Source organism: Phaseolus vulgaris, chromosome 4 (genome assembly GCF_000499845.2).
Source record: "Phaseolus vulgaris cultivar G19833 chromosome 4, P. vulgaris v2.0, whole genome shotgun sequence".
Classification (NCBI taxonomy): domain Eukaryota; kingdom Viridiplantae; phylum Streptophyta; class Magnoliopsida; order Fabales; family Fabaceae; genus Phaseolus; species Phaseolus vulgaris.
The window spans coordinates 32,542,041-32,564,761 of record NC_023756.2 but is presented as its reverse complement, the minus strand read 5'-3'; positions in this window follow the sequence as shown (position 1 = coordinate 32,564,761).

Below are 22,721 nucleotides of genomic sequence, written 5' to 3'. Positions count from 1 at the left end.
ATATTTATATATATTCAAATACATGTAATAAATACACTCCTAAATATTTGTCCTGAGATGTCTACGTCACAGCGCGTGAAAATTGTGGATATGCTTAATCGATAACGACTCAATTAAAAAAAAAGTTGTTGCTTTCATGGGATATTAAGAAAAAAGTAACTACTAATCCTAAAATGTAGCTGTGGATATGCTTAATATACAAAAATTTGTCACTTTATTTCTACTAGAGTATGAATATATTCCGAATAATAAGATATTTAAAAGAAATTAATTTTAACTCAAAAGGCTTTGTATATAAATTTAGCTATTAATATTTTAAAATTTATCGTAAATCTGTAGTTAAAAAGAATTGACTGTGCAATTGTTTTAAAATTTTGTTTTATTCTTACAGCATTTTAATGATTATTCATTTTATGAAAATTAATGGGTCAACTCTTATTTTTGTTTTGGTAGCATATTTATGTGAACACTAGCATTTAATAAAATATTTAATTTCAAAGGTAGCATATGTCACGGGATTTTTTAAAATATTAAAAAGTATTGTCAATCAAATAAGCAAATAATAGTGTATAGAAAAAGAAATGAACCAAACACATGGTGTGTTTGTAATTAATAAAGAGATAATTATTTTCTATTATTATTTAGACAAAGAGGACAAACAAAACTAAGAATCTCGTTTTCTTCTTCTTTTATGGAAAGCCTTGTTTTTCCTATTTCGTTAAAACAAAATTAAGAGTAAATAAAATAGGTTTATACTAATGGAAAGGCTATTAAATAGATAAAGTTCTCGTTTCTCTTGTTTTCTTCTGAGGATTACAGTGAGAAAAAAATTCTTAAGATCTGCATATATTTTCTCTGAATTTCCTCATATCTTTTTCATCTATATTCTTTATATTTTCTACTAGTGGGAGACTATGTGTGACAATCATTTGAATTAAAAATAAAAGGAAAAATAGGTTGAAAAGTCATTCTAGTTTGATTAGTAGCTGAATGGGCATGTGTGTAAAATACACGTGAGATCCTTATAATCAAATGGCATCTCTCATTAGAGTAGATTTGGTGATTATAAAATAAGTATATTTTTTTTAGGGTTTAGGGTTAATAGATAAGTTACTAGTTTTTCTTTTTGCGGAAAATAAATAAAAAATTAAAATTAAAAGTAACACTTTAGGGGTGTTCCAACCCTTACAAGAACTAAATCCAGCAAAATTATTTACACATCCTAACTAATCTACATAGAAATGCAGGACATATTACACATAAATTTTGTTGTTAAGAAAGTCATCCCAGCCAGATACATACTTACAAAACAGATCTAACAAACATAATAAGCAAAAAATCAACCGCTCATAAATCCATATAGGTGTGCTTGCTCCTTTTATCTATAAAATTTGGTGACCCATATCTAATCATATGATCAACACTAACAACACTTCTCAATAAACCTGCGACATGCTCTTTAACATTCTCTCATTCTACACAGCTAAAGGATAAAAAACAAGATCGTCTTGCTAATAATATGCAATAAGATAGCTTCTTCATCTTTACCTATCGTTCCTCTCACCCCAATTTTGCATCATTATTGAGAGCATATTGAAGTTGTTTTATAGTTTTGTTTTAAACTAACCTGCATTGCCACCACTTTTTCACAACTAAACAGTTATAACCTCACATTTTCATAATGTTCCTTTTTATGATGAATTTTAACATTTTGGTTCCAAAGCCATGTTCTGATGTCTTCTTTGTAGAAAAACACTTCTCATTCATAGCATACCCTGCACCATAAAACTCAACCTTCCACACCTTTCAGCCAGTTCAAAGGTACCAAAGCATTAACACCAAACAGTAAAAACAAACAGATATGGAGCAAATAAAGCTTTTAATACAAACAAATTATTTTGTTACCATGTTAATGCAAATTAAGGGGCATAAGATCCAATCAGAAAAAGAGAACTTGAATTTCCTTACTTTATGTCTAATCCATGCCCATGATTGAACTTGTGTCATGGTAAGGATTTCCACTGCATCTATCTTTTCTTGATTGAAGATAACTCTGTTTCTATGCTTCCAGATACATCATATCACAGATACCCATAGACTTTTCCACAATCTATTTCCTTCTTTATTAAAGCAGATACATGAAAACTGTTCAAAATGATTAACCAATTCATTATGGTTCACCGAGCTAATTCCAAGTCAATTATTGCACAAGTTCCAGACTGTAGTTGATACCTTACATGAGACAAGAATGTGTGAAGTCGATTCTTCTTCCCTTCCACATAACGCAAATAATGTATCCCTCAACGTCAAACCCCTTTTGTGCAGATTCAACTTAGTTGCTATTCTATCCGATAAGGTCCTCCACACGTAAAACTAAACAGATGGCATAACCTTTAGATTCCAAATATGTGCAAACGACACAGCTACACCCTCAATTTCATGGTTTGCTAACTTTTTATAAGCAGATTTTACCGAGAAACTGTAGGACGGGGGGTCGCTCCATAATCATAAATCCTCCTTATCTGGGAGTAGGGAAACTTGTGACAAGCATGACAAAAAATCTTCTACCATAGGTTTTTCCACTCGAATCACTCCCTTTTCCAATAGAAATCTCACTCCCACCTCACGCTAGACCACCTTCCGAAGCAACCAGATAAGTTACTAGTTGATAAATTTTTAATTGATAAATTAGTTATTTGATTGTAAGTGTTTGATAAATTAATTAATAAATTAGTTAAAAAATATAAAATAACATAAAAATATATTATAGAAATTTTACTTTAAAAAAAATTGTGTTATTTAAACATATATTATTATATATTTTTTAAAATGATTAACTTCTTATTAAATGTGTTGGTATTTCTATATATTTTTTTAAAATTATGTACATTATTTAAATGAGTTGATATAATAAGTGTTAATTAAATTTAATATTTATTTATTTTCAAAATTTACTTGTTTTTTTTATTATTTATTTCAACTATTGTAACACGAAATTTATTCTTTACAACTTTTAATATGTGTATTTTTCATATAAGATCATGTAAGAACCATTACTTACTTCAATTTATAATATTAAATATTTTTTAATTTAAATTACATAAAAAATTAAAAAGTAATTCTATAAATACTAAACATAATGTAATAATAATTAGTTGTCTTTATAAGCTTTGTAACACCACAAAAATATATCTAATTATTATAATATAGGTTCTAAACAAGTTTAGAGTTTTTCAAAATATTTATAATACGTGATTACGACTTATATAAATATGAATAATTACTATCCAAAGCTCAAGATAAAACCCTAAAGCCTCTCAGATGTTCCTGCACTTGTATTAGCATCTACTTGTGTATGTAGTACAATCATCGCAATTCACAACACAACAAGAAAAGTAAGGGAAAACTAATGAAAAGAAATTCCATAACATACTCAATTCGTGCAAAAACAAAATTGAATCAGACTAATCCTTCATAAAATTTCTTTAAATGTTGTTATGTAAAATTTCAATACCAATTACATCATTCATATAAACTACACATGGATTTGTTTACAATCATTATCATTGGATTTCATTTCAATCTAGAGTACTTTGATTTCATTTCAATCATACTAACTACACATATATTCATTTGCAATCACCGTACCTTGATTTCCTTTCATTTTCCAGTATTTTGATTTCATTTCAATCATATTGAGTACACATGAATCCATCATTTTTCAAAAGACTCATTAAGTATGTCTCTACCAAATACTAACATTTGATCTAATACACAAGACTTATATTTACACACGAATTTAAGAGAAAGGATTAGGGTAAGTTTAAACATCCAAAATCGTGTGACTACAAGTGGTCATGGTATGTATGAACTCTCTCACAGCTTCTCACCACACTACAAGAAAAACGCGAATTATATACGGATTATTACATACGGATCAAAATCCGTATGTAAAATCAATATTACATACGTATTCTAACACAGGTTCCTTCAGTGACTAGGGAAAACTTAATCACTACAACAGTCAACTTCTTATGAATTATTATGATTTTTATTATACTTATTATTAATAATAATACTAATAATATTAATAATATTAATAATATTAATAATATTAATAATATTAATAATATTATTAATATTATTAATAATATGAATAATGTTAATAATATGAATATAATATTAAGAATATGAATATTGAATATAATATTAATAATATGAATATAATTTATATTATTATTATTATAAATTGTATAAATTATATTAATAATAATATGTATAAATTATATTAATAATAATATGTATAAATTATATTAATAATAATATGTATAAATTATATTAATAATAATATGTATAAATTATATTAATAATATGTATAAATTATATTGATAATAATAAGTATAAATTATATTAATAATAATATGTATAAATTATATTAATAATATGTATAAATTATATTAATAATAATAAGTATAAGTTATATTAATAATAATAAGTATAAATTATATTAATAATAATATGTATAAATTGTATTAATAATAATATGTATAAATTGTATTAATAATAATAAGTATAATAAAAATAGTAATATGACCAAAGAACTTGTTTGGTCTAGTGGTTGATGCTTCCTTGGTCTCTAGAGGGTCTTGGTTTCGATTGCCTGCCTGTTGTATGTAATTCCATTTTTTCTTGTAGTGCCAACTGATATCTTAGTCTATGTGACTTAGATCCTCGGTGAAGTTAGAGGATCTCTGTTAAACATAAGTTTTCATACTTAAGGTACAAATACACAACATCTAATACAATATCCCAAATATATGTCATCAAATTCATATAAGCTTTCATCATTCACATACAACAGATCATTTGTATATTATGCATATCAATCACTCATACATTATTTAAGATTTCTCGAAAAATTTACACATATATCTCAATTTCATATACGTTTCCATCATTCACATTAATCCATATCATTTAGAAATTTCACAACTCAATTGATCATACAAACAAGTATTTAGTTTTCATTTTAATAAGGGTTAGATTTACTTGTTTTAAATATTAGAATTACATGAATTGAATCAAATATTTACATTAGAAAGTTGTAATTAATTACAATTTTCAAATTAATAAATTTTCCAAAGGTTTAATTCAATTTTATGACTCATAGGAAAGAAACAAAAAGATAACCAAGCAAAATGACAAATGTTGTCAAAATGGCTCGAGTCCAGAAAGTTGAGGCTTAAGCCTAGGGAAAATCTTCCTAGCGCAAGGAAATTTTGTTGAGTAGATTTGAGGTGAACAGCACCACAAACTTTGCATGTAAATCTACTTAAGCGTAAGGAAAATCCTTGAGCGAATTTGAGACCAAGAGCACCCCAAATCAACAATTTTAATCTACTTGGGTGCATGGAAAATATGTTAAGCGTATTTGAGATACGTTGAGCAGATTAGGCACTCGCTTAAGCCCAAAGCTCAGGTGTTGAGCAAGTTTGGGGCAGAGAGCACCCCAAAATCTACAACTTAATCTGCTCAAGCTTGTGTTGAACAAATTTGACAGAACATTAAATTCAATACCTAATTTAAACTAGAAATCTAACATTTCTAACAACTCAAGTTCATTCTCAAATATGCATTCAAAGTTAATTCAATTAATACAAGCATCCAGTGCACCAATCCAACTCAAAAATGATGTTATACCACCATTTTCAATTCAAAACTCACCTACCCATAAAACCAAAATCAAATCTTAGTTTATCTAGCTTTCCACTTTAATTTGCATAATCCTGGTTCATAGACTAATTCCTTAGCTATATAAGTTATTCTAAAATTATATGAAACATAAAAGTAACTTCCCTTATCTAAATTGTTTGTCTTCAAAGAAATTTCCAAAATCAAACAGTAGGATTACTCCAAAATCTAGGGACCTAGAGTAAATTATCCAAACACATTCAAATTTTAGTATATGGTAAAATAAGTTGAAAATATCACTTTTCTCAACTAACCCCACTAAGATTAATGAAAAAATCATGAGAAAAATATAAAACAATTTATCTTTAGAGTAAAAAGGAATTTACTTCATTTAAAATTTTGATCAGATAGGATTGCTCGTAGTTCCTTAGCTATTGCAAGGTGCGATCGGATTCTAAAATAGATGAGATTTAGAGTAAGAAAAGTAAAAAAAAAAATGACAAAGAGAGAGGGGGATTGTTGCACTTTGTTTAAAAGGAGTTTACAAGATTGAAATAAATTAAGAATGATACATAAATGTATTAAAATATAAAGGTTAGTTGTAAAAGAAAATTAAATAAGTTATAAATTATAAGCTAACTAAATAATTTATAAGTTATTAGTTAGAAAGTCCTAAAATAAAATATTTGTGAATATTTATTATATTCATCAAACAAACTTACAAGTCAATAAAATCAATTAATAATTAATTTATTAATCTTATCAAACACATTTTATCTTAAAGTGACACCACAAATTCACAAAATATAATTTTTTTTGTGATATTATTAATCGTATTCTTTTAATATGTAGTTATTACCATACATGAGTTAAAAAGTAATAAAATAGATAATTATATTACTTTTATTATAATTGTTATTATCATTATCACTCATATTAACTTTGTCATGGTTATGCCCGGTCTTTCTTTGGTTATGTCCAATCTTTCTTGTAAGCATTTATTATTTGTACTATTATATTGTCATCATTATTTTTTTAACTATGAAAAAAAATATAATATAATTTAAAGATATTATAATATTATTTAGTTTCTTCTTGAAATATATAAATAAAGATAGCTAAATGGTTCATTTTCACAAAACTTTTATCTCTACCACTATTTTATCTAAGAAAATCACACTAAAATTTTGTCGATTTCTAAATTCGGAAGAAGTAACAAGAAGTTATGATGAAAGGAAGAATTTTACACGGTCAAATTTGTAAACATATAAGTCTAAGTCTAAGTATATTTATTCTTAAGAGTTTATTTGGGTAGGATTTGTGTTTTGTAAGGATTTTTCTATATGGATTTTGGTCATAGAACAATGTTGTCCAATATTTTGAAATAAATGGAACCAAAGGTTTGGGTCACAACATTCTTATTTGAGAAAATAAACTAACAAACTTTAGGTTAGGGAAGTTAACATTCAAAGATAATACCTAAGATGTATGGTATGAAATTGTCATAATGATTGAAATTTGTTATGCTTGTTTGAAACCTTGTTTCTGTATTGTTTCGGATGCTAAAGCCACTATTTGCTTTTTTGTTGATGATTTGAGAGATGGGAAACGTGTTTGTTGGGTGAAAATGAGGGTTTCCTTCGTGGAAAGTTTTGCCTCAAGCCCATTTTTGCTCAAGCAAAAGTGTGGCGGTGTTGATATGATCCAAAGCGGTGCAATTTTCTCTCAAGTGCAAGTGTGTTGGTGCTTATGTGACCCAAGGAAGCGATATTTTTGCTCAAGCTAAAGTTCTAGCAATGCAAATTTTTGCTTAAGCGAAATTAACAATGGAATTTTATCAAGGTGAGTGAATTTTTGCTTTAGTGACAACTTTTTTGCTTAAGTAAAAATAAAGTAGAAAATCACCTTACTCTTGGGTCTATTTTTTATCAAATCCAATTTGTTGGGTGTTTTAGAACTTTTATCAAGGTGAAATTGGAAAATTATTAGGTAGTTATATGTTTGTACTTTGAGGTAAGTGATGTAAAGTTAAGTAGAGTTAAAGATTAGTGTCCATAATCTACTACTTGCGTGTGAGGCTAAGTAGAGATAAATGTTAATGTCCATAATTTATTGATATGTGGTGATGAGTAGTTTGGCATCCAAGGAGGTATAACTTGCATTTAGCGTGGTGAGTTATGCTAGAGTGGATTCAATGAGATCCAAGTTCCACTAGTAATCTCAGTCACGTAGACTAAAGTGTCAGGTGGTGAGAAATTGATGGGGGATATAAGAAATGTCCTAATGCTGCAATAAGTTAGAAATTTTTTATACAATTCCAATTGTGTCCTACCCCGTACAGGTAAGGTAGCAGGTTGATAGAAGGTATTAGCAGAATGACTCACTATAATATGACTCACATGTATTATTCTTTGAGTTTAGACCTAACAACTTTGTAATTTAAAATTATTCGATGTATAAAATATGACTATGTGTATTTACTTAATAATATATTTGTGAGTTATTATTTTTGAATCATTAATTTATCTTATATTTATTGTTTTTGTTTAACCTACTATGATCATTTTATTTTACACGTGAATAGAGGTTTTAATAAATGGAAGGATGCTTTTGTATCCTAGAAATACAGTAAGAGATGAAATAATATTATAATACATATATTATAATTTTGTATCTCATAATAAAATATCGTATTAAAAGAAATTCCTTTTACACTATATATATAAAGTTTATATATAATGTATATACTCTTATCAATCAATACATGTTATTATTATATAATATATAATAATAACTTTTAGAAATATCATAATTTCCAATCATTATTTTAAATATTTTATAATAATTATTAATGATTATTATTATTATAATTATTATAATAATTATTGTTATTATAACCATAATAGTTATTATCATTGTAATTATTACTATTACAATAATAATATTATTATCATTATTATTACTATTATTATTATTATATCATTACTACCACCACTATCTTATATTATTATTAAATAAATTTATATTATTATTATTATATATTTACCATAGTGTATAACAAATAGTAAATAATGTTTCCTTTACTTTTATTCTACCGTATTATATTTTAAGTACTAAAAGAATCAAAGTTTAAAAAATCATTTTATATATGATGAGTAATGCCTTTTTTCTCTTAATTTTGATAATAATTTTCACTTTATTTCTAAACTTAATTAAAAAAATAGCATTTGGATGTGTAATATCTCATTCACATTTTCATTTACTCTCCTCAATTTACAAATAATTGTTAGAAGTTAATAGGTTTTTTTTTTCAAAATTAATGTAATTTGATATGGAATTCCTACAAATGGGCAATTTTTTTTCTAGATTTGGACAAATTCTGTCATAGTGTTGAGTGAGTCTTGAGTGCTCTCGTTTTTTGGTCTTAACTTGGGTGTTTGTGCACTTCAAGTGACGGCTTGATGCAATCCAAGCCAACAAGAAGATGACCAAGGACTCAAATTACCATTCACACTATGAAAAGTCATCTCAACTTTCAAGTGAAGACCCCACCAAGGATCTAGCAGACCTCACCAGAAGGAGAAATGGGTAAAGACCATAACATCAAATGTTCTTCCTTCTGGTCTTCTTAAGAATAAAACAAGTTGTAAATAAATTGGGTTCACTTTAGGGGTCCAAATAGCAAGATAGGCTAAAATAAGTGTCTTTAGCATAATAGGGGTGTAGTTATCATTTTAGCTTGTTTTTGACATAGTTTCTAGAAGAAGTGGACTAAGGTGTGGTTTTGAATTAGTCAAACCCTAAAGGCAGCCCCCTCACACATTTACCATCCTACCATTGCTTCTTGTTTTCCAAGGCACCATCTCTTATAAATAGGGTGTCTTCCTCCTTGTATTTTCATGTTGAATTTGAATAGAAAAGTTACTTTGCACAAATTGTGTGAGGTGTTTGTGAGACTCGTTTCCTCTTAGCATTAGGTCTCATCTTGAATGACTGGAGAGCTCTCAAGTGGCAGCCATCAACACTTATCTTGGAGGAAAACCACACTCCAAATGGCATGTCCAACTGTCTTCCATCACATAAGTTTTTCCTTCCTTCACCTCTTCCATTTTTCCATTACTCCATTTATCTTTGTGTTCTTATGTTCTTATTTTTCTCCATTGTCAATTCAGTTTCCATCATGCTTTTATGTTTCCATTCATGTTCATTTAATTTTCGCCCTTCGTCATAAATCACCATATACTTGTATTTTTCCTTTTCCCTTTAGAAGTGAACTTTCATACTTAACCACTTGGTTAAGTTCGTGTCCAGTGGGGATCTTCTTTGGGTTTCCACCATATAATTGATAAAATCTTAATCCTAAGTAAAGTGTCACATCTAAAATGGCTAAATCTAAAATTAACTCACATCACGATGTTATAATGTATGACTTTAAACTAGAGGGGAGGTAAATGGTTTAAAGAGGGTTTTCGTAAACTTTTTAGTCTAGAATGAAATTCCTTGGAGAAAACTTGATTCAAAATTCAGTTTGCCAAAAACACAAAGCAATTTAGCACATCACCAGAAAAACAATCGGTTGTTTCGCATAAACAATCGGTTGTTTATACCAGTTAACAAATATAAACTGAAATTAAAGAGTTTAAGGGATGGAGAGATTGCACACACAAGTTTACACTAGTTCACTCTTAAACCAAGAGTTACATCCAGTGTTCCCAGAAACCACTGGGGAATCCACTCAGTAACCAAACCTAGATTACTTACACAAACCACCAAAGTGTTAGAATGGATGGCTTTAAACTAGAGGGGGGGTGAATTGTTTAAAAAGGATTTTCGCAAACTTTTAAAACAAGAATGAAATTATCTCAAGAAACAATTGATAAGAAATTCAGTTTGCCAAAACAGCAATAAAAAACAGCAGTACTAGAAAAACAATCAGTTGTTTATACCAGCAAACAACAAACAAAACTGAATTTAAAGAGTTAGGGATAGAGAGATTGCACACAGATGTTTATACTGGTTCACTCCAAATCCAGAGCTACATCCAGTCTTTTCAGAAACTCTGAGGAAATCCACTAAGCAATCACAACTTGATCACTTACACCACAACCAAGAAAGTGACCTTGAACACCTCAAGACACACACTCTTCTTGGCCAACACACCAACACTAAGATTGCTGATCTTGATCCCCTCAAGAACACACAACCAATCTCAGCAAACATAAAAATGAAACTTGTTTCACAGAGTACAAGGATTACACTTGTTACAGAAGATAATCTGAAATCAATACAAGCAGAATTCTATTCCACACACTTTGATCACTCACAAACTCTAAGCAATCTCAGCTCTTTGAAAAACTCAAAAACTCTTTTCAAAATCTTGTAAAAGATTATTACTCAAATCCGTTTTTCTGAATTTATTCAAAGATGTTGTTTGTTATCAAATCTTAACAAACTCTTAAATTGCATTAAAAGATTGGTCAAAGCATTTAATGACTGGAGCGTAAGCAGTTAAATCATTTAAAGCTCAGTCAAAGATAAAACAGTTTTTCTGTTATGGTCCCAAAACAAACAATCAGTTGTTTCCTCGAATCAATCAGTTGTTTTGGTTTTAACAGCTCAACCATTTGAAAAACAGTTTTCAATCTTTTCTCAAAACATCTAAGTATAAGCAATCGGTTGTTTCGACAAAACAATCGGTTGTTTTAACTTAGTTTGAAAAACATTTTTCTTTCACAAAGATTGAGAATGCCTATGCTTTAGATTCGATCAAGGGGTGGATTACAACACTCAAACTACCCTAGAACTAAACTAAACCAACACAGCAACAACAAGCACAGCCAAGGCTTCAACATCCTTAAAAGGGTTTGGATTCTTCAAAGCTTGAACACCACTTGGTTCAACAATCTCCCCCTATTTGATGAAGACAAATCCCTGATGCTTGTGTTGTACCTGATTTTATCTGAAGCAGTTCTTGCAAGATACAGTTTTGAACAAAGCATAGAACTTCTGATATTTGGTTAGCACAGATATAAGAATTAAAGTTTAGAGCTAAATATCAGAAACAAATATTACTCATCCAAACTGTTTTAACAACTAAAAAAACAGAAATTTAAACACAACATATATATCTCCCCCTATTTGTCTTCACAAATAGACAAAGAGAAGAGATAAAACAAGATATTGTTTTGATTACATCAGAATTAGAACAGCAACAACAGAAGGAAAGAGAATTTTAAAAACCAGATGTAACCACTAAAAACAATCGGTTGTTTCGATACATCAACCGGTTGTTTTTCCTCATTCATCATCATCAGCAAACTAAAGATTAAGGATTTGGTTCTGGACAACTTCGATTTGTTCATCTAGAGTCATGAAGCGTGCATCCATGTTGTCAAACCTATTGTCAATCCTCTGAAAATTACTAACACAGAGATCATGGAGGTTTCTTTGATTTTCAGCAAAGCTATCAAGCCTATTCACCATGAGTCTTTCAAAAGGAGACATGGTTAGCATCCTTTCTTCTTGATTTCCAGCACCAGCACTAGGTCCAGCATCTTGATAATCTTTAGGTGGATCTTCATGTTGAACATCCATATCTGCAGGCTCATCTTGTTCAAGATCAGCAACACCACTAGATGAGGCACCAAGGTCACCATCCTTGCTAATCCATTTGCCACCTACTTTGGTAAAACCCATTTTGCTGAGTGATCCATTGTTCAACTCTTGAGTTGACTTGACCAACTCAAATGTTTCATCTTCAAGGTTCACTTCAAAATAGAGTAGAAATTTAGATACCAAAATAGCATATGGATAGTGATAGTCACTTAACCTCATAGCCTTTTGCATGTGCTCTTTGATGATGTGGATCCAATTGATTTTGATCTTCTTCATGATGCATAAAATATATACCAGATCTTCCTCAGTAAGAACATAATGATTACTCCCCCTTGGAGTTAAAATCCAAGTCACAATGAGAGCAAGCAATCTTTCATGTGATCAGGGTAGTTTGAGTGTTGTAATAAGATCAGACCTCTAACCGAGCATGTTCTCACTTGAGCATGTTGATTCTTCAAGCAACTCTTGTAGTATTGGATTTTGTTAAAATCCTCCACTACACCAATATTTCCCTTGTTGATTCTAAGCCTAGAGAACTTGAGACCTGCAACAACAGTCCATACTTCATGAGTTATCTCCATTTCTACACCTTTCACATGAGAAATTAGATTGTTTCCCTCAAACTTTAGGTTTGTGTAGAACACCCTTACCAAATCTGGGTAAATGTTTCCCTTTATCTCCAGGAACTTTCTGAGAGATTGATCTTTGAGCAGCCTCCTTACATTATCAAGCTTTTGACTTTTCAGCCAATCAAAGCATACAACCTTGGGGTTGTTTATCTTTTTGATACTTGTTTCATACCTATACCTCTCAATAAGATCATTGTCTCCAGAAAACCAGCCTTCTAGCCTTCCTCCAGACCTTACAACCCTGGATTTGACTCTCTTTGAGGTGGGAGGAGTTGATTCCATGATGGCAGAGAAGAAAACAGAGAAGAGCTCACTTCACATATTTTTGCAAGAGAAGTTGCAATTGGTTGTTCTTGTGGAAGAGATCAGTTGCACCAGATTTTATAGCAGAAAAAGAATCAATTAGCATTCAATGTTATGAGTGGGTACCTAATTTTCAGAGAGAGGACTTGACTCTGCCCTGCACAGAAAACGTCAGAAAAAGCTGAAAATCACATGGTCTTCACATGTGATCTTTGACTAGTCATTAAGACTCTTGAATTTCCAAGATTTTGGAATATATTCCTTTATGACTGTTGTAACTTCTCTCTGAACGTGATCAACTTTCAACACAGATTCTTTGACCAAGATTCTCTCTTTGAATTGATCTGCAACAGATAGAAATTCAAAATAGCAATTAGAAAGATTTATTCACAGTGCTGTCAGACCTAAAACAATCGGTTGTTTTTCTGCAACAGTTAAAACTGATTTTGAATTTTAACCATGAGCAGAAAGAGTTCAAAGCAGATGACATTAAGCATATTAGAAAGATTTTTAACCATGAGAAAGAACTTTAAAACAGAAATTAAGAACAAATAAAGGAAAGTCTTATCCTTATGTTAATTCTTCAATGAGCCATGTGCTTTAGGATCAAGAAGCCTCTTTTCACTGTTGAGGTCCTTTGGACAGATGCATAGCATTGATTCAACTTCAATGATTGTCTTTTTCTTCCAAGAACTTGATCACATGACTTAGTTCTTCACACTTCTTTTAGAATTCCTGCACAAACATGAGTTCAAGCAATAAGATTTGGTCCCTTCACAAATGTGGGTCCAATAAATTTCTTTTTCTCATTTGGAACCTCACATCCTTTCGGAATCCATTTCATGTAGCCTCTAGGAACAAAATTTTTTCTTATATTGCAGAATCTAACCGAATGGCCCTTTTTTCATGCAATAAAAGCATGTAACAACCGGTTGTTTCGATTTAACAATCGGTTGTTTCACTGGCTTTCTTGAATTTTTTTTTGAAAACTTATCTTGTTGGTTCTGTGGATTGAAACCCAAACTAGCCTTTCCAAAAACACATCTTTGAGATGGCAATACATTCTCAAAGTTAGATTTCCCCTTTGAAAGCTTGTCCGCAGTTTCAACAAGATAGTGAACCTTTTTCTCAAGATTTTCACAATTTTCGCAAATGAGAGTGTCACACTTGCAAAAAGCATTTTTGAAATGGTTTTCCAGATTTTTGAAATCATTTTTAGATTTTTCAATCTCATCTTCAAGTGATTTAACTCTCTTTTCTAGCCAACTGTTAAGTTCTTTCAATCGGTTGTTTGAAAGAACCAATCGATTAGCTTCATCATGAGTTTCTTGAAAGGCTTCAAGTAATTCACTGTAATTTTATTCATTCAAGGAAGCACATGAACTTAACTCACTTGAGCTGCAAGATTCATCATCATCTTCAGCAACCAAGCAGATGTTTGCTTTCTCATCTTCACTTGATGAAGAACTTGATGATGACACCTCATTTTCATCCCAAGCTATGTAGGCTCTTTTTGTCTTGCCTTTCTTTTCCTTATAGCTAGGCTTTTTCTCCTTGCTCTTGTTTGGACAATCTGCCTTTATATGACCTTGCTCACCACAACCAAAACAAGTATAGTTATTGGAATTAAAATCATTGGATTTCTTGTTTCCATACCTATCTTTGTTGTTGTCTTTGTTGCGGTTTCTCTTTAGGAATTTGTTGAACTTTCTTGACAGCAAGCTAAGGTTTTCCTCATCACTATCATCACTGGATTCTTGTTTTCCTTTATGCTTGGAAGCTTTTAAGGCTATGCTCCTTGTGTGCTTGTCTTCACTCTCTTGAACATTGAGTCTATTCATCTCTAACTCATGTTCCCTAAGCTTTCCAAACAAAGAAGCAACACTTAATGATGTTAGATCTTTAGATTCAGAAATAGCAGTTACCTTGGGTTGCCATGCTCTATCAAGACATTTCAAGATCTTGATGTTCAGCTCTTCTTTATCAAAGGTCTTGTCAAGACTCATGAGATGATTGATGATGTGCGTGAATCTTTTATGCACCTCAGCAATTGTTTCTCCTTTAAGCATTTTGAACATCTCATACTCTTGGATTAGAGCATGCTTCCTAGCTCTCTTCACCTTATTTGTTCCTTCATGAGTGACTTCCAAGGTGTCCCACATTTCTTTTGATGATTTGCATTGAGAGACCCTGAAAAACTCATCAGAATTTAAAGCAGAGGTTATAATATTTTTGGCAATGCAATCGAATTTGGCCTTTTTGCTTTCTGCATCAGTCCATTGAGACCATGGCTTCTCAATGAAAGATCCATCTTTTTCAAACTTTGGGACAAAAGGACCATTTTCAATTGCATCCCAAATTCCTTTGTCAAGTGATTCCATAAATATTTTCATTCTCACTTTCCAGAATTGGTAGTTCAAACCACAAAACAGAGGTGGTCAGTTAATTGAAGCACCTTCCCCAAAAGGTAGTCTATCAGCCATTTTAAAAACAGTTTTAGGATCAAGTTGAATAACTTTCAAGAACCAAGCTCTGATACCAATTGTTAGAATGGATGGCTTTAAACTAGAGGGGGGTGAATTATTTAAAGAGGGTTTTCGCAAACTTTTAAAACAAGAATGAAATTATCTCAAGAAACAATTGATAAGAAATTCAGTTTGCCAAAACAGCAATCAAAAACAACAGTACTAGAAAAATAATCGGTTGTTTCACATAAACAATCGGTTGTTTCACATAAACAATCGGTTGTTTCACATAAACAATCGGTTGTTTAAACCAGCAAACATCAAACAAAACTAAATTTAAAGAGTTAGGGATAGAGAGATTGCACACAGATGTTTATACTGGTTCACTCCAAATCCAGAGCTACATCCAGTCTTCTCAAAAACCCTGAGGAAATCCACTAAGCAATCACAACTTGATCACTTACACCACAACCAAGAAAGTGACCTTGAACACCTCAAGACACACACTCTTCTTGGCCAACACACCAACACTAAGATTGCTGATCTTGATCCCCTCAAGAACACACAGCCAATCTCAGCAAACACAGAAACGAAACTTGTTTCACAGAGTACAAGGGTTACACTTGTTACAGAAGATAATATGAAATCAATACAAGCAGAATCCTATTCCACACACTTTGATCAATCACAAACTCTAAGCAATCTCAACTCTTTGAAAAACTCAAAAACTCTTTTCAAAATCTTGTAAAAGATTATTACTCAAATATGTTTTTCTGAATTTATTCAAAGATGTTGTTTGTTATCAAATCTTAACAAACTCTTAAATTGCATTAAAAGATTGGTCAAAGCATTTAATGACTGGAGCATAAGCAGTTAAATCATTTAAAGCTCAGTCAAAGATAAAACAATTTTTCTGTTATGGTCCCAAAACAAAAAATCAGTTGTTTCCTCGAATCAATCGGTTGTTTTGGTTTTAACAGCTCAACCATTTGAAAAACAGTTTTCAATCTTTTCTCAAAACATCTAAGTATAAACAATCGGTTGTTTCGACAAAACAATCGGTTGTTTTAACTTAGTTTGAAAAACATTTTTCTTTCACAAAGATTGAGAATGTCTATGCTTTAGATTCGATCAAGGGGTGGATTACAACACTCAAACTACCCTAGAACTAAACTAAACCAGCACAGCAACAGCAAGCACAGCCAAGGCTTCAACATCCTTCAAAGGGTTTGGATTCTTCAAAGCTTGAACACCACTTGGTTCAACACAAAGAAGTGACCTTGATCCCCGCAAGACACACACTTCCTTTGGCTCAACACATACACCTCCAAGAATGTTGATCTTGACAACCTCAAGAGCACACAACAGTTCTGGGCTTCACGCACCAGATTTTACACAAAGTACAGAAGGATTACACTTGTTACAGAATGATCTGAAATCAATACAAATGAAAATCCTATTCCACTCTCTCTTGATCAAAGGAATCTCAAAGCAATCTTTAACTCTTGAAAACCAAAAACAGTGAAAAACTCAAATATGTTTTTCTATGATTAAATCTCAGTTCTTGTTTGTTACATAATCTGAACAAACTCTTTATTGCTTTCAAAAACTGGTCAAAGCATTTAAAACTGGAGTGCATTCAATTATAAAATCATTTAAAGCTCAGTCAAAGCACAAAACAATTTTCTGTTATGGTTTCAAAACAAACAATCGATTGAATGCTCGAATCAATCGGTTGTTTTGGTTTGACAACAAGTCAATCACCAAAAACAGTTTTCAACCTTTCTCAAAATACCTAAGTATAAAACAATCGGTTGTTTCGACAAAACAACAAGTTGTTTTTCACTTAGTTTGAAAAACACTTTTAATTCAAAAGGTTTTAAAATGTTTAAGCTTTGGATTCAATCAAGAGTGGATTAACACAGATAATCTACCCCAGATCCTATTCTAAAACACCTCAGCAACAACAAGCACATCCAGCCTTCCATCAAACTCAAAGGATTTAGATTCTTCAAAGCTTGAACACACTTGATTTAAAACACGACTCTTCTGATGTGAGTTGATTTTAGGATTGTTCATTTTGGTGACACTTTACTTTTAGGATTGAGATTTTAGGAATTTAAGAGTGAAGAACTTAGGAAAATTCCCACTGGACATTAACTTAACCAAGGGGTTAAGTACATGTGAAGGTTCATTTCACAAAGGCAAAGATAAAGACAAGATATGGTGAGAATGGATGCAAAACTTAAGTAAACATAACAAAACCGAGAGCAAATTAAGGAAGACAAAAACAAAGACAATGGACATAATGGAAGGCGAAAATGAAGGAGAATGGAAGAAGGAAACTTATGGAAAATGAGAGTAATGTTCACGCCACTTGATGGTTGGTAACCATCAAGATGAGTGGAAGGCCACCACTTGAGAGCTTCATTCTCATTCAGATAAGACCAAGGGAGAGGAGATAACACTCACTCAAGCTCACACAATATTTGTGCCGAGTAACTCTTCTTCTATTAATTTCAACTTGAAAAATACACTAGGTATGCCTCCTATTTATAGGTGAAGGAGCCTTGGAGAACAAGCTAAAGGGGTAGGATGGGAAAAGGGAAAAAATGAATAGCCTTAGGATTTGACTAAGTCAAACCCGCATCCTAGGCTTGTCCTTTTAGAAACTAGGTCAAAATGTCTTCCAAAGGGCTAGGAACAAGCTAAAATGCTACTCACACCCCCTATTATGCTAAAGGCACCTTATTCTAGCATATCTTTGCTATTTGGCCTCTAAAGTGGACCCAATTTATAACTTTTCTCTTGTGGAAAAGACCATAAGGAAGAACTTTTGATATTTTGGTTTATAGCTTCTTCTTCGGCTGATGCTTTCTCGAAGTTTGGTGGGGCCCGACTTTGTATACTAAGATGACCGACCTTTTTGTGAGGTGCTTGATTTGTCCTTAGTCATTCGCTGGTTGCTTTGGTTTGTATCATCTTCACTACTCATCTTGGAGTCTCCCAACACTCCAAGTGACCTGACCACCATCATCATCCATAAGATTCCTATAACTCTTCATCTCTTCACTCCTTGCACCAATTTCATTCCTCTTTATATTCTTGTGTTCTTCTTTTCTATTTCGGTTTCCATCTTATTTCTTTCTATTATATACTCTTTATTTTCCGCACCTCATCATCATCCACACACTATAATTGTGTTTTCTCTTTGCCCTCTAGAAGTGTACCTTCACACTTACTTAACAATTTGGTTAAGTTCGTGTCCAGTGAAAATCTTCTTTGGGTTTCTCACCATAATTGTTAATAAAAAAATCATAACAAAAGAGTAACGCATAAAATGTGCAATCATAATTAATTATGAAGAAATCATCATTTACTCTCAACATTTTTAAAATTTTCAAAAAATTATATAAGGTAAACACAAGTTTTGCATAAATTTTGTGCGCAAATTATTTCTAAAGAAATCATATGTGAGAAATATGATTTTAGTTAGTCCTGAAATCGGACATGTGAAAAACGATTTTTGCAAAACTGATGTATAGTTGCACTCGTACTTGTCATGTACAACTTTCAGTTGCATTTGTCATGTACAACTTTCAGTTGTATGAAATTTTGTTAGACTCGTATTTATCAAGTACAACTTCAATTTAGTGATTTTTTTTAGGAGTAAAACTTGTTATTTTTTTAAATGATGGGATAGTTTAAGAAAGATTTAGTTGTGTTATTATGATTGAAAATAATGTATAAAAATTAATAATTACAGTAAAATCCTAAATCCAACACATTAAAATAGGATTTCTGGGTTTACGGCTTAAGGCAAAGAATTTACACAGAACCTGTATTATATTCACAATAAATATATACTATTTTTTTAAAAAAAATCGTGAATGTAAATAACGATTTCTTCATAATTAATTCATACTCTTTATATTAGGATTTGCACAAATTCAAAAAAAATTTATCCATTTACAGAAATTCGAAATCAAAGTACAGTAATTTAGTAAAAAAACCTTAGGTCTGAGGTTATATTTATGTGTTTCTATAACCATAACCATGTAATAACTTTGTTTGAGAAGGTAGAAGTTTTGTGATTGTGGGTTATATGTGAGTGTAAAACTTGGTATCTCTTTTATCTCTCAAATATAATATTCTCTTTGCCAATCAAAAAATAGTATGACATAACATGTCCACATAGTTCACGTAACTTGTATATACATTCCATGTGTACAAGAGCTATTTAAAGAGTTGAAGGATGAAATAAAAAGGTCATAATTCCTTTAATTCAGTATTTTTTATACCACTATATTCTTTAATTGCGTGTTGCATGCACCTTTAATTTGATTTGTTTATCTATTTTTCATGCAATGCACGTTAATTTTTCATTTTATTTTAGCAATTTAGCTTTCTCTGCATTTCCTATTTTTGTTGCTTAATATACCATTTTAAGTTGAGAATATGGTTTTTTTTCTTTTAGTCTTCACGCACATTTATATTTGTATCAATGTTCCTTTTATGTACTTTATTTATTAGTTACTTGTTATTTTCTTGTGAATTTATAGAAAGTAAATTGGAATTTAATAAAATATTGGCAAAAAAGTTTATTCCTATAGACCACGTATCTATTTCTTTTTTGTTTTTTACTAATTTTCGCTTGTGATCTTCTACTTTTCCGGTAATTAATTTTCTCTATCCCATACCATACTGTGAAACCTTTTATTTATCATCTCTGTCAAAATCATTTTTTTTTTAATTCTTGTTTATTTGGTTGATCTGATAATTTTATGAGAGCAATAATATCTTGATACCAATTATATGTTGATTTTGGCTTAATCCCAAGTTCCACATTGGTGGGTTCATTGTTTGGGAAGGAGGTTTGAGAGTTATAAATTAAACTCTCCTCCTTCACTGTTAGATATCCTAATTTGTAGTATCTTCTCCCATAATAATAAAAGTGAGCCGTTTTTGCTGTACTCGGAGATTAGGCTAAATTGGCCGAACTCCGTTAACAATTTTATGGTGTGTTTTTCCTCTTTATCTCTTTTATTATTCCGCTTTATTTATTCAATATTATTTATCAGGTAGCTATATTAGGGTTCTGTTTTAGTGGGAAAATTACCCGTTTTTCCCAACAAGTGGTATCAGAGCCGAAGGTTCGTCTTGGGTTGTTTGAAATTATTTGTAATATTGAATATTATATTTTGAGTTTGTAATGGCAAATCAAGAAGAAGAAGCGAAGGATGTATCAAGAGTGTCGGGCTCCTCGTCATCATGGTCGAGGTTCCCGGTGTCCACTTTGAAATTGGCGGTGGAAATATTTGATGGCACTAGACATTTTGGCATGTGACAAGGAGAGGTCTTGGACTCTCTTTTTCAACAGGGTCTTGATATTGCTATTGAAGGAGAGAAACCAGAAGAGGTAGAGGAGAAAGACTGGAGCATCATCAACCGGTTAGCATGCGGAACTATTCGATCCTGCCTGTCCAGAGAGCAGAAGTATGCTGTAAAAAACGAGACTTTTGCACACAAACTGTGGAAGGCATTGGAGGACAAGTTTCTGAAGAAGAGTGGTCAGAACAAGCTCCTGATGAAGAAAAGGTTGTTCCGATTTGACTACCAACAAGGTACTACTATGAATGCACACATCACTATGTTTAATCAATTAGTAGCAGACCTGTTGAATTTAGATGTGAAGTTTGAGGATGAGGATTTGGCTTTGATGTTGTTATCATCTCTTCCTGATGAATTTGAACATTTGAAGACTACGCTGGTGATGTTGAAAGGCGTGAGGAAGAACAATCTATATTACTATCAAGGTAGCACAATGGTAGGGACAGTAGCGACAACAACTTCTAGCACCAAGAAGGATGCCGAGGCAACGAAGTTGTGACATATGAGGTTGGGACATGCTGGAGAGAAATCCTTGCAAATTCTTACCAAGCAGGGATTGTTGAAAGGTACGAAGGCTTGCAAACTTGAATTTTGTGAGCATTGTGTTCTGGGAAAACAACGAAGAGTGAAGTTTGGCACTGCAATTCACAATACCAAGGGTATTCTAGATTATGTGCATTCAGATGTGTGGGGACCTGCCAAGACTCCGTCAATCGGATGTAGGCATTATTTTGTCACTTTTGTGGATGATTTTTCCAGGAGAGTTTGGGTGTTTACTATGAAGAACAAAAATGATGTGCTTGAAATTTTCCTTAAGTGGAAAGCTCAAGTTGAAAACCAGACAGGAAGGAAGATTAAGGTTCTTCGCACAGACAATGGAGGAGAATACAAGAGTGATCCGTTCCTGAAGGTATGTCAAGATTGTGGCATAGTTCGACACTTCACTGTTAGAAAAACACCACAACAGAATGGGATGTCGGAGCGTATGAACAAGACACTTGTGGAGAAAGTTCGTTGTATGTTGTCTAATGCTGAGTTAGGCGGAGAGTTTTGGGCTGAGGCTGTGACATACGCTCAACATCTCGTCAACCGTTTGCCATCATCTGCTATAGATGGCAAAACCCCGTTAGAGGTATGGTCTGGAAAACCTACAACTGATTATGATTCTTTGCATGTTTTTGGTTCTATTGCATATTATCATGTGATTGAATCAAAGTTGGATCCATGGGCAAAGAAGGCTCTTTTCATAGGCTTTAGTCCTGGAGTGAAGGGATACCGTTTGTGGTGTCTAGAGGCAAAGAAGACGATTATCAGCAGGGATGTTACCTTTGATGAATCTTCCATGTTAAAGAAGGTAAATCCAGAAGGAGCTGATAGTACTCCACAACAGGTGGAGTGTGCCCGGAAGCAGGTGGAGTTTGAGTCGACAGTGGTGATCCCAACACGAAATACCACAAGTGACTCTCCTATGGAAGAAGAAGAGTCAGATGAGGAAAAGGTTCCTACCCAAGAATCTCAACAGCAATCAGCGCCAATTGCTGTTAGAAGACAGAGACGAGATATTCAGAAGCCTGCTCGTTTCATGGATATGGTTGCCTATGCACTTCCAGTTGTTGATGACATTCCA